This window comes from Cebus imitator, unplaced genomic scaffold (assembly GCF_001604975.1).
Source record: "Cebus imitator isolate Cc_AM_T3 unplaced genomic scaffold, Cebus_imitator-1.0 Scaffold167, whole genome shotgun sequence".
Classification (NCBI taxonomy): Eukaryota; Metazoa; Chordata; class Mammalia; order Primates; family Cebidae; genus Cebus; species Cebus imitator.
In genome coordinates, this window is record NW_016107482.1 from 3,934,672 (window position 1) to 3,947,801 (window position 13,130).

The following is a 13,130-nucleotide window of genomic DNA, read 5'->3' on the forward strand; positions in this document are numbered from 1 at the left end:
ATTAAACAATTGACCAAAGCTGTACATGTGTATATTCAAATAAATGTGTATAAAATATACAAATAAAATAATGAATAGCTCACATATTGAGTTGAATACTGTACTGAAAAACAGAATGGTTATGTGGGTACTGAAAGTATGGCTTCTACTAAATGTGCACCAATCTCACACCATTGTAATGTGCAAAAATCCTCAGTTTAACCTTCATAGATAGAGATCGTTTGTATTATATCACAGTACATATTTAATATATACACATCTGTATATAAATGTATAAACACACATGTACAGCTATACACGTGTACTTTACAAGTGGTAAATGGCCAACACTTATCACTTTAACTGTAGGAATTTTAAACAAACTGCTATGGAAGTGATTATCCAGTTAAAAAAACTGATCATGGGCTTTAAATAATAAAAAAATGCAGATAATGAAATAAAAGTGACCTATTTTTTTCAAAGACAGGCCTATGCAGCCCTTTCTACACAACACATAGAGAAGAAAGCACTTTCTGGATAATTTTAAGTAGAAAAAGTATGTATGTTTGTAAGACCATAAGAAAAATACAACTTTAGTCTTCTCAGTTTTGTAGAGTTTAAAAAAAAGGTGAGGGAAGACATGGCTAGTGCAATTTTAAAAGTGTAAATACAGATTCTATATATAAAGGTTAAATTTGGCAGAGCTGTGAAAATATGCTAGAATTTTTATTTCAGTAATATTTCAAAGACATTACTGGCTCAATGTGAATTGTGTGTGATCTAAAACAACAGCAATATCAGTGTTGAATACAGAACCAGGAATTGAGCAAATAGATTTCTAATCAAAAGATTTGGCCTGATGAGTGGCTCACACCTGTAATTCCAGCACTTTGGGAAGCAGAGGCAGGCGCATTGCTTGAGCCCAGGAATCCAAGACCAGCCTGGGCAACATAGTGAATCTCTGTCTCTACCAAAAAATACAAAAATTACCTGGGCATGGGGGATATGCACATATAATCCCAGCCACTTGGGAGGATGAGGCGGGAGAATCACTTGAGCCCAGGATGTTGAGGCTGTAGTGAGTTGAGATGGTGCTACTGCACTCCAGCCCGGGCAACAAAGTAAGACCATGTCTCAAAAAATAAATAAATAAACAAAAAGATTTGTCTGTGCTGTAGTGTGGTGAAAACTATTGTGGTGATAGTTGTAATGTCAATAAGGTATGTGACTATATACACACATCTATATATGAGTAAACACATACACAGTGTGGAGGGGGATCTGCATACAGCAACATAGAAAGGATTTTGTTTAAAACTGACCTGGTGTTCCTTTATGATCCTTTATTTGATTGACAAAAATGGAAATTTTCTTAGTCTAATTTGGTTCGAAACTGTGTCCAAGCCAATATTGTAAATAATCCTTTTAGATGCTTTTTCAGTCTCATAGATTCTGCTCTCCTCTGATGTCCCCAGGATGGCAGCACATCATTTGAAGGATGGAGGGATCTTGTGACCTTGTGGTACGGAGTGACAGAGTCCTTGATTTTTTTTTGTTTTGGGGGTCCTTGCCAGTCCTTGCTGAGGTGAGACTGATCTAGCATTCTTCTGGTTATAATGGATCCCATTATTTAGCATTCTGCTAATGTCTGTGCTAACATTGTGGCTGAAGTTTTCCTGACCATTCCTTGTCTTGCTGTAGCCATGGCCAAGTGCCTTTCGCTGCAGAAATGCTCCCTACCCCTTACTTGAAACCTCAGAGTCTCTGCCCACCTCCCTTTGTTTCCCTGGTCCAGATAGTCAGTTTCCTTTGTCATCGCCTTGCCATATGCTGATCATGGTGGTCCACCGAAACTTATTCCTCTATACACAAAACTGATTCTCTCTAGACTACTGGTAGATGAGCTGTTATTGTACAACCTAGATGTGAGCACAAATTGGGTTAGAGAAAATAACTTTGTCTATTTCAAATACAAAATAAAAACATGTATATAAGTTGTTCGGGAGTAAACTATTCCAAAAAAAGAATCACCTCTTTTGAGTCCTAGGATTTTTTCCTCTTTCTCTCTGGACACATTGACAATAGACTCCTTTTAAGATAACAAATGTTTTTTGTATATTTCATTTCAGTACTTTGCATAACAGGAGTTTCGTGTTTAAAGAGCAGTGAACTTAACCTTGTACACATTGTTCTTCTTTTTAATATTTAGTTAAAATATTTATTTAAAACAAATAAAAGATGGAATTAGAAAAATGAGAAAGCAATCAACGATTGCAAAAAATACTGAGACATAATTAAAAGAATACAAATTTTATAAATTAAATATGTAATTTTTTTTGTTGACACATTGTAATTTTACATATTTATGGAGTATGGTTTGATGCATTAATTTGTATATGTGTTGTATAATGATCAAATCAGGGTATGTACTAGGCCATTTTTTCATTATTATAAAGAAATATCTGAGGCTGGGTAATATAAAGAAAAGAGGTTCTACAGGCTGTGAATAACATCTGCTGGGCTTCTGGTGGGAGCCTCAGAAAGCTTTCAATGGTGGCAGAAGGTGAAGGGGAAGCTGGAGCATCACATGGTGAGAAAGGGAACAAGAGAGAGAGACAGGAGTCCTAGACTTTTAAACAACCAGATCTTGTGTGAACTATTTCATGTGATTAAGAACTCATTCATCACCAAGGTGATGGTGTCAAGCCATTCATGAAGAATCCACTCTCATAATACAATACCTCCCACCAAGTCCCACTTACAACATTGGGCATCATATTCCAGCGTAAGATTTGGAGAAGACAAATGTTCAAATTATATCAGGGTATTTAGCACATTCATCACCTCATGTCTTTATCCTGCCTTTGTGGTAAGAACACTCAAAAGTCTCTCTTCTAGCTGTTCTGTAATACACAATACCTTACTGTTAACCACACTTACCCTACTAGGCAATAGAACACCAGAACTTATTTCTAATTGTAACTTAGTAGCTACAGTTGGACAATTAACTTATCCTTTGTTAATTGGCCTTGGTCTGTTCATCTGTAAAATGGGCATACTGTCTGCCTCACAACATGGCTGTGAGCACTAAATGCACAAAGATTTGACAATAATTAGCAATCAATGAACCTTATTTCATATACTTATTTTTTAAAACCTTATAAACATACATTTTGATATATGCCTTGCAGATACCGTTATAATGAAATTAAGCTTTAAAATAAGAACAAGACTCCTACCACTATAATGTATCAACAATTCAGTGTATTTCTTTCCACACATTGTTCATATACACACACTGTTAGAGATGAGCAGAGATATTTTATGTTTTCCATTGTCATTAGACAGATGATGATGATTTTAATACTGTTATGTAATCTTTATAATAGTAATTAAATATGTTTCTATATTAAAGGGCCATTATTATTTTTTTATTTACTATTTTCAAATCACATTTAATCATAATCTCTCAGAACCAGATACATAAAAATGTATCAGTTATGTTTGATTTTTTTTTCTTGTTTTTTTTTTTTCCCATTTATTTATTTTTGTATTTTAGGTTTTAGGGTACATGTGAAGAACATGCAAAATTGTTGCATAGGAACACACGTGGCAGTGTAATTTGCTGCATTCCTCCCCATCACCTACATCTGGCATTTCTCCCCCTGCTATCCCTCCCCAGCTTCCCACCCCCCACCATCCCTCCCCTACTTCCCCCCAACTGACCCCAGTGTGTAGTGCTCCCGTCCCTGTGTCCATGTGTTCTCATTGTTCAACACCCGCCTATGAGTGAGAACATGCGGAGTCTGATCTTCTGCTCTTCTGTCAGTCTGCTGAGAATGATGGTTTCCAGGTTCATCCATGTCCCTACAAAGGACCCAAACTCATCGTTTTTGATGGCTGCATAATATTCCATGGTGTATATGTGCCACATTTTCCCTGTCCAGTCTATTGTCGATGGGCATTTGGGTTGGTTCCAGGTCCTTGCTATTGTAAACAGTGCTGCAGTGAACATTCGTGTACACGTGTCCTTATAGTAGAAGGATTTGTAATCCTTTGGATATATACCCAGTAATGGGATTGCTGGGTCAAATGGAATTTCTATTTCTAGGTCCTTGAGGAATCGCCACACTGTCTTCCACAATGGTTGAACTAATTTACACTCCCACCAACAGTGCAAAAGTGTTCCTATTTCTCCACATCCTCTCCAGCATCTGTTGTCTCCAGATTTTTTAATGATCGCCATTCTAACTGGCGTGAGATGGTATCTCAATGTAGTTTTGATTTGCATTTCTCTTATGACCAGTGATGATGAGCATTTTTTCATATGTTTGTTGGCCTCACGTATGTCTTCTTTTGTAAAGTGTCTGTTCATATCCTTTGCCCACTTTTCAATGGGCTTGTTAGTTCTTTTCTTGTAAATCTGCTTCAGTTCTTTGTAAATTTTGGATATCAGCCCTTTGTCAGATGGGTAAACTGCAAAAATTTTTTCCCAATCTGTTGGTTGCCGATTCACTCTAATGATTGTTTCTTTTGTTGTGCAGAAGCTGTGGAGTTTGATTAGGTCTCATTTGTCTATTTTGGCTTTTGTTGTCAATGCTTTTGGTGTTTTGGTTACATTCAAAGAAATATCAATAAAGGGCCATTATTGATATTTCTTTGAATGTAAACTTCCAGATTATTTCTAAATTTTACCATGTCAAATGATTTTTGTAATAATCAAAAAGTTCATTTTGAGTATAAAACACACCCCCACATACACACAATACAATTTTCTTTTCTAAATATTTATAATACATACAAGTAAAGAGACTTGTGGCACAGGGTGTTTCTGTATAGGAATCGATGGGTCCCTGACATGCTTGTTCACTGCATATATGTCACCTAAAACCTCTGGGTGCTTCTAATTTTCTAGTGCTTACTTGTGATGCTCACCAAAGTTGCAACAATAGCAACAACCATTTCCAGTTTCACCACTGACAGCCGTCTTATTAAGCAAGTGCTCAAACCGCTACAAAACTTTCCCAAACCAGGCAACTGGACAAGGGCTGGAGGTTGAGGGAATAAGAAAGTGGTGATGAGTCTATTTTGAATAGCAGCCCTTGGTTCTACAGAACTACAAACTTGAACCACGGAAAGAAATGGATAAAGTTGTCAAATGGAGAAGGAGAACCATATGCCACCTCACAAGCTCAGCACCAGCTCCCAATACCTCTCCCTGGCTGCATGCACACTGGGATTCACCCACAAGGCCTCAGACATCTGTGCATCAGTGAGAGAAGACTGGGCATGTCCAAATGGCCAAGCAGGCAGCTGTCCTTCCCTGCAGCTAACACATTTAGCAGTCCTAGTTAAGCAAGTGTCCTTTCGGTTAAATATAATTAATCTCCTTCTAAGTGTCGGGAGTGGCGTGGCTGTGTGTGTTTTTAGGCAAGAACATAAAAAGAACAATCATTCCATGTAACCCAGGAAAAAATAGACATAAGTGCTCAGACGGCAGGTGGGCATAGGAAGAGGAGAGAGGCCCTTTTTGAATATAGATGGTCTCTACATCCATATACTTGAAAAAGATACAAGGACATCTCTTGCACACAATATTTCACTTAAAAAGTACCTGGAAATCTTCCAAGAGTAATTTTCACTAGCAATAGAAAATAGCAATCTTTTTTTCTTTTAAACCTCACTGTAATACATTTAAAATATATTACTCTTAAAATGTTTATTCATTTGTATGTTATTGAGGTTAATTTTTTCCCTCTTCACTCTAAACAGTCTGTGTCATTGAATTATTACAGTTAGAAGTAATTTGGAAATAATCTGTTCAGAGCTCCAAACCCATTTTGCAGGTAAGGCATCTGAGATCCAGAAAGTTAAGCAATTGGTTAGGTCATTTAAATAGATTAGAGAATCCAAGGATCTTGAAGTTCAGTTGTGTACATGTTCCAATAAGAATTGAGCCAAATCTACTTCAAAAGACGGCCTCAATGGAAAAAAAACTTTTCTGTGTGATTCCTTGCAATGTCCTTAGCTTTTCATGAACACTGTGAAATGATTAGGTTTCCACTTTTCACCCTGATGCGGTGTTGGGTGACTTTCTTCCCCAAGGGGCTAACAGTACATTGACTAACACAATCAGCCCAGGTTCCAGGGAAGTCTGCTCTTGCCCAGAGCTGCAGCCTCATACAGAGGAGAGGCAAGGCCAATGCCAGGCTCCAGACACTGCATCCCATCTCTCCACACACTTTCTTCTCCGTGACCTCAAAGCATCTTCATCATTGATCGGTTGTTTATTTGCAGTCTGCCTCTCCCAGCTGAATGTGAACTCCATAAGGGCAGAAACCTCATCTCCCTTAGTCCTCGCAGGATGCTTCACCCACAGAGAACATAGAAGGTGCCTGATAAATATTTGCTTAATAAATGAGAGAACAGTCTTATGAAAACCGCCTAATGTCTCTGGTCATCAACTTTTCTCATCTGCAAAATGAGCAACCTGTGTCGATGGAAATGAGATGGCAGGTGTAAGCATACAGTGGTGCTCAGCAAATGGTTTATTGATAGAGTTTAGTGGTAAGCTTTATTGTATTTGTAAAATATAGCTAATAATAATATATATATAAATAATAAAATAAAAATAATAATAAACTTCTCAGCCCATTTATGATTTATGCCCCTCCTGTCTTCTTCCTTTTTCTTCTGTTTTTACGCTATCTCTTCTCCCTGCAATCTGATGCTTGGTGCATTTCCACTAGGAAGAATTCTCAGGGCAAAGTTCAGGTAAGACCAGGGTCTCCTGGGTTGCTAGGAAGTGCAGGTCTGTATGTCCCTTCTGCAGATATTCTCGTACACTTGGTCCAGCTCTGCTCTGCTTTGGATTCAGTAGTGGGCGTCTGGCACCTGCTATGTGTAATGCCCCTCTGTCTGGCTGGAGATTTGGTTGTAGGTGGTCTTTGCCCTGATCTGAAAAGCACTATCGTTTGTTACAGCTTCCCTCTCATTAAAGCAAGATACTTTGCGTAAGATGGTCTCCGGTCACCTCTGATGGCAGCTTCTTCACGCAGAAGACCACAGCTCCTCTCCTTCCTCAACTGACTAAAGGTGTCCAAACGTGACAACTTGTCAGAGATTTTCTTGGATGGCATAGAATTTTCCTGCTATTTTTAGTACTTATTTGTAAGAGCCTCCTCAAGATATTTAAAATAACAGTAGGGCAGAATACAAGGTTCAGGATTAGCTTTCATCCCTTCACTCTTTGATTTAACAACAAAAATGAGCACCTACTCTCAGTCATTCTTCTAGACATTCGAGATACATCAGGGAGAAAAAAAATCACAACAAAACAGACAATCATCTTTATCCTCTTTGGTCTTATATTCTAATGGGAGAAAAAATAAACACAATAAGTGAGCAAAATATATAGTGTGTTTGAAGATGTTAAGTGATTTAACATCATGAAGCAGTGTGTGGGGAGCTGGGCATGCTGGGTGTGGGATCTGAAGTATTGAACCCACCAGTCAGGGCAACCTGGCTGAAAATGCATTATTTGTGTAAAACTGAAAGAAGAGCTGTGGAGCTACATGGATAGTCAATGAAGGAGTGATTCAGGTGGAGGGAATCATCCACACAAAGTGGTCAGGTAGGCAAGGGGGCCCAGCTGCTTAAATGGTGGGAGGCCTGAGGGGCAGTAAATGAGCACAAGGAAGAAAGGGAGCAGTGGGTGGAGGTGAGACCAGAGAGCAGAGCGTACAGCACGTTGGATGTATTGAAGGGACTGTGAGTGTTTTTTATTTGTTTGTTTGTTTTTGTTTTTTTACCTGCACAGAGAGGCGGATCATTGCAGGGTTTGGTGCAGAGGAATGGAATGACCTAACAGATTTCGAAAGAATGATTGTGGCTTCCTTTATACTTAGAAAGTTAGGCCAGGTGCGGTGGCTCACACTTGTAGTCCCAGCACTTTGGGAGGCTGAGGCGGGTGGATCATGAGGCCAGGAGTTCAAGACCAGCCTGACCAAGATGGTGAAACCCTGTCTCTACTAAAAATACAAAAATTATCCAAGCGTGGTGGTTGCGGGTGCCTGTAATCCCAGCTATTTGGGAGGCTGAGGCAAAGAATTGCTTGAACCAGGGAGCCGGAGGTTGCAGTGAGCTGAGACAGAGTGAGACTCCATCTCAAAACAACAAAACAAAAATTAAAAAAAAGGAAGTTAAAGAAAAATATAAAAAACAAGATATTGCCAGGTGCAGTGGCTCATACCTATAATCCCAGCACTTTGGGAGGCCGAGGAGGGCAGATCATTTGAGATCTGGAGTTCAAGACCAACCTGAAGAACATGGTGAAACTCTGTCTCTGTTGAAAATACAAAAAAAGGGCCAGACGCGGTGGCTCACGTCTGTAATCCCAGCACTTTGGGAGGCCAAGGCAGGCGGATCATGAGGTCCAGAGATCAAGACCATCCTGGCCAACATTGTGAAACCCCGTCTCTACTAAAAATACAAAAATTAGCTGGGCATGGTGGCGTGCACCTGTAATCCCAGCTACTTGGGATTACAGCTGAGGCAGGAGAATCGCTTGAACCCGGGAGGCAGAGGTTGTAGTGAGCCAAGATGTCACCACTGCACTCCAGCCTGGCTTCTGGCAACAGAGCGAGACTCTGTCTCAAAAAAAAAAAGTTTCACTACAGGCATACGTCAGAGATATTGTAGGTTTGGTTCCTGACTACCAAAAAAAAAAAAAAAAAAAAAGAAAAGAAAACAGCAACCTGTTTATATTATGTCAGAGGCACAAAGAAAGACAGTAGGCAAGTTAGAAGCTCTTGCTTTATACTACAGAGCAAGTAAAGGCTGGCATATCAAAATATTTTCCAACATATCCTTGACTCAGGAATTTGGTATAGATCCTGGCCAATGGAACTGGCCATTTTTATAAAAAGAATCCATTTCCTGGTAGACAAAGTAGATAAAGTCTCAGGCAGTTCATTACGTATAAGCCTTAGTTTTTGAATAGATATATGAATGATGTCAGAAAATTATAAAATATGCTGGATATGTTGAAAGGGTGCAATAAATACTCGTGTAATTGAATTGGGTGTTAGCCAAAACAGTGTCTTATATGCGTCAATAGGAACACAAACCACCACATTGCTTAAAGCATGTGAAAAGTTGCCCTAGCAACTCTCATCTATTTAGTGATCACATTGATCCGACATCCTGTTGACTTCTGACAGAGTTAATTTCTCACTTCTCCAGACTGTAATGTCAGCACAGTTGCACATCTTTCTGTTTATTTACCAAAAATGTCATCACAGTCCAAGACCCAATATTTAAAGTGCATAAAACCTATGACTGAATTAAACTTCTTCCATATTGATAATTCTAATAAAAGATTAATATGCTGGAAATGATTTTGCAATGTGGTTTGAGTAAGGCCATTTTATTTTATATTATTGTAAGATAAAAGCATATAACTGATGAGGTTGGATATTTAGGTTTTAGGCTGGGAAATATTACTAGATGAATCTAAGGAGATGATATCAGAGATTATATGACCAGGTTGAGAAAGATTTGAGTGTCAACAACTCTTAGAAATTCCAGAAATGTGTAGCCTGCCCTCCTACTCCAGTTCATCTGGATGTGAATTCAGAATGGCTCACAGTCAGCTGGAAGTTCTTAAAAAAAAATCATAACTTTTCTGGGCATCTGTTTCAATTGCCAAAGAAACACAAACCACAAGATTGTTGAAAGAACTGAGTAAGATACTTTGCTTAAACCAGAGGAAGCCTTTGCTGGAAAACGCTGGAAACCCACGGCTGCTCAAGTGTTGGAATCTGACTGTAGTGACTGGTACACAGCCACTGCCCCAACACTCCCAGGGCTCACTCTGCTGCTGGCCAACCTCGCCTCTCCCTTGGGACCCTTCCTACCTAATCAGTGTGCAGACTCAATACCCAATTATGTTCAACCTTTTTTTTTTTATCACCCCTTTACAATAACACAATGTGCCTAGTGACTATCCCGTAAATGATTGCCGACTGGTTAATAATCCATATGCAAGAACTTTTAATAGTTAAAAATGACATTAATTATTAACGTTACGTTCACAAACATATAGTCATTTTGAGGTTGCTTTCCCTTAGAAATTGATTATGTTTGATATCATTTTTATTCCAGTACACACAGGATACACTAATGAAAAGGTACAAGGGCACAAGTCACACCTGCCAAAACCCAATTTCAGCCATATGCCAGATTTGGAGAGTGCCATAGAGTTGCCAATACAACCCTTTAAGAAGCCAGATGCCACCGCTGGGGAAATACTTTTCACTCCTGCTCATTTAATTCTTACATTACTAATTAGCCTTAGCCCACACAGAACTAAAATTAATCATGAGAAATGGCAGCTTGACTCTTCCCGTTACATTTCAGTTTCAGGCTGTTTGCTTTCACCTGTGTCAGTGCGTCCTCTGCTTCCCGCACTGACTCCTGTCTGCCTCCTTCCACTCAGTGTTCACTGATGGAGCTCACTGAATGGCACTGGGGCGGCAGTAGTCATTTCAAATGTAGCAGGTCCAAAAGCCAACTCCTGACCCTACCCTCATTACAACTTAGTCCCTGTCACCATAGATAATAGCTTTATCCTTCCTGGTTTTCAGAGACAATAAATCCTTTGAAGCAGTTTTGCTTTCTCTTTCTCCTAGTCTGTCACCAACACATCTGAATGTTATATTCTACAATGTATCCTAGAAGCTGAAAAGTTATTTTGCCATTATCTCCTGTTTGGATTACTTGAAGAGGCTCTTAAGGTTATTTCTAGAGACTACCCTCATGTTGTGGAATCCCAAATTCAGGCTCCTGTAAGGGATGTGTAACAAATTCCAAACATGACACATAGGTGCTGATTGACAGAGAAAGGTTTATTCAATTTGGCTGAAGCAAGAAGGCAGGAGGGTGAGATCTCTCAAATATTTCTTAACAAACAGAAGAAAGTTTCCTTTCCTTTTCCAGGAAAGTTTCCTCCTATTCCTATACGATATATCCTACATACACTATATATTGGGTCATATTTTTCAAAGTTGATTTACCCATATGTGTATTTCCTCAAAAGTGTTACTGAAACCAGATATAGTTCTATCTCAAAAGTAAATGAATTCTTAAAAGTAAATATTCTTAAGATAATTTTGAGGTGTAAAAATGGGAAAAAGATTAAATTCATTTCTTCTTATGAATGTGTTCAGAAAAACTGATTAATTCTACATCAGCTCCATAAAAGTAACTAGCTAAATACAAGAATAATTGAGAAAATTAGAAAAGATGAAAATTGAATATTTATGCAAGATATGCTTATTTAGAAAGTTGATTAAAAGAAAATATGTAAAGTGAAAGTTAAGTGTTAGCACTGGGCAAACTTCTTTGAAAAGTCCTTTTCTGCAGTTACTGATATTTACCGTATGAATCCAAACACAAAATACTAGGAAAAGGTTTGTGGGGTAGTGAGTTGTGTTCAAGTCAAAGAACTTGGTCAACAGGGACAAATAGAAGAGGTCACACTGAGAACCCTTTAACTTGCCATCAATATTTGTGTCTATATCAAACATACCATCAAGAATATGTCTTAAACCCCTTCCATAACAGATGAACAATTATTTTTCATTACAATGATCAGTTTTTTCCTAAATAATAACACCAGACTGGCAGTGCCTAAAATGGCTCTATGCAACATAAACATTATTAATTTGTAAAAACAGTTCTGCTATTTCTTCTAAGTGAGGATTTATAGAATTGCTGTTTTACATGGCCAATGAATTCTGCAAATCAAAATAGAATTATTTGAAATGCTAATGTTATTCTGTATTCCTGATTAAGTCAATCAGATTAATTTTGTACTTATTTGCAATTTATAGCAAAATCTGTATTCATTTTTGCCACTCAGTCTACTTGGTACAGTTGCTAAACATTCCTGTCAATATTGCAGACAAGATGGAGCACCTGATTAATACAAATACCTAAACATAGTTTGCCTGATCTTGGCTAATTTATCCTGTATTGACAAAATCAAAAGTAGTTAAGAAATAAGCATACAAAATGTTACTCACCATCTTGTAAATGTCAACCTTATTGGGAGGCAATATTATGTGTGGAATGCTTGCCTCACTTGAATTTCCCAGCATAATTGGAAATATGTTTTAATAAATCTTACATAGTAAAAATAATCTGGTTGCAACGGGACAAGAAAAATTAGGTTCATTTGATAACATTCTCATTTAAATACTTAGCACTATGCTTGTACTCAATGATTATATCAAGTAAACCCCCCAAATTTGCAGTAAAAATGTAATTGCCTGAGAAATAATATAATAAAAAACTGAATAACAAGTATATGGAGTCTGCATTATAACTATAAAACAAGTCAATAACAAAAGAATTGATAGTGTTTTGTTTTGATATTTTAGAGTTATAATTTGAAACTGTTTATGTTGCAACTATGTAAATTTATGGCTTCGCGCCAAAAAATGCAATGTAATAGAATTCATTCCTTTCTATCTCTTAAAGGCACAGACTGAAATTGTAAAATCAGATTATTTTTATGGATAAATTAAAGAAAATACAATCTTCCCTGGAAAACATAGATTCAATACAATTTTCTGTATTTTCTCCAAATTTATAAATGTATCTGTTCCTTGATCATTGCTTCTCATGATGAGAGAGACTGAATTCTTGCTAACACCTTAAAATAGGCTTCATTCACAGCTTTGACCACCCAGCTAATCTTACCCCACAGGTAACACTTGGGTCAACAACACATCCCTAAGAACTTTGCAGAGAGAACAACACTGATCTCTTGGCTCTCTACAAATACAATTATTAGAATACCAATTATGCTACCTATTTAAAATCAGATGACCTGTTTCTTCAGTTGAAAGTAGTCTTTGAAAGTATGCATCACATGTTCATCTTCAGTGAAACCATAGAACCTTGTACATTACCTAATGCTTAGAGGTGATTAAATGCATTTTTGTTAGATTTTTAATGAAATAAAATTGAATTGAGCTTGCAAAGCAAGTAATTTGTTTTCATATGCTCTAGAAGGCCCTTTAATGCCTATGTATTCATCTTACCAGTAGTGTGCTAAAGTTTGTGGTACTAGAAGAGTAAATAGA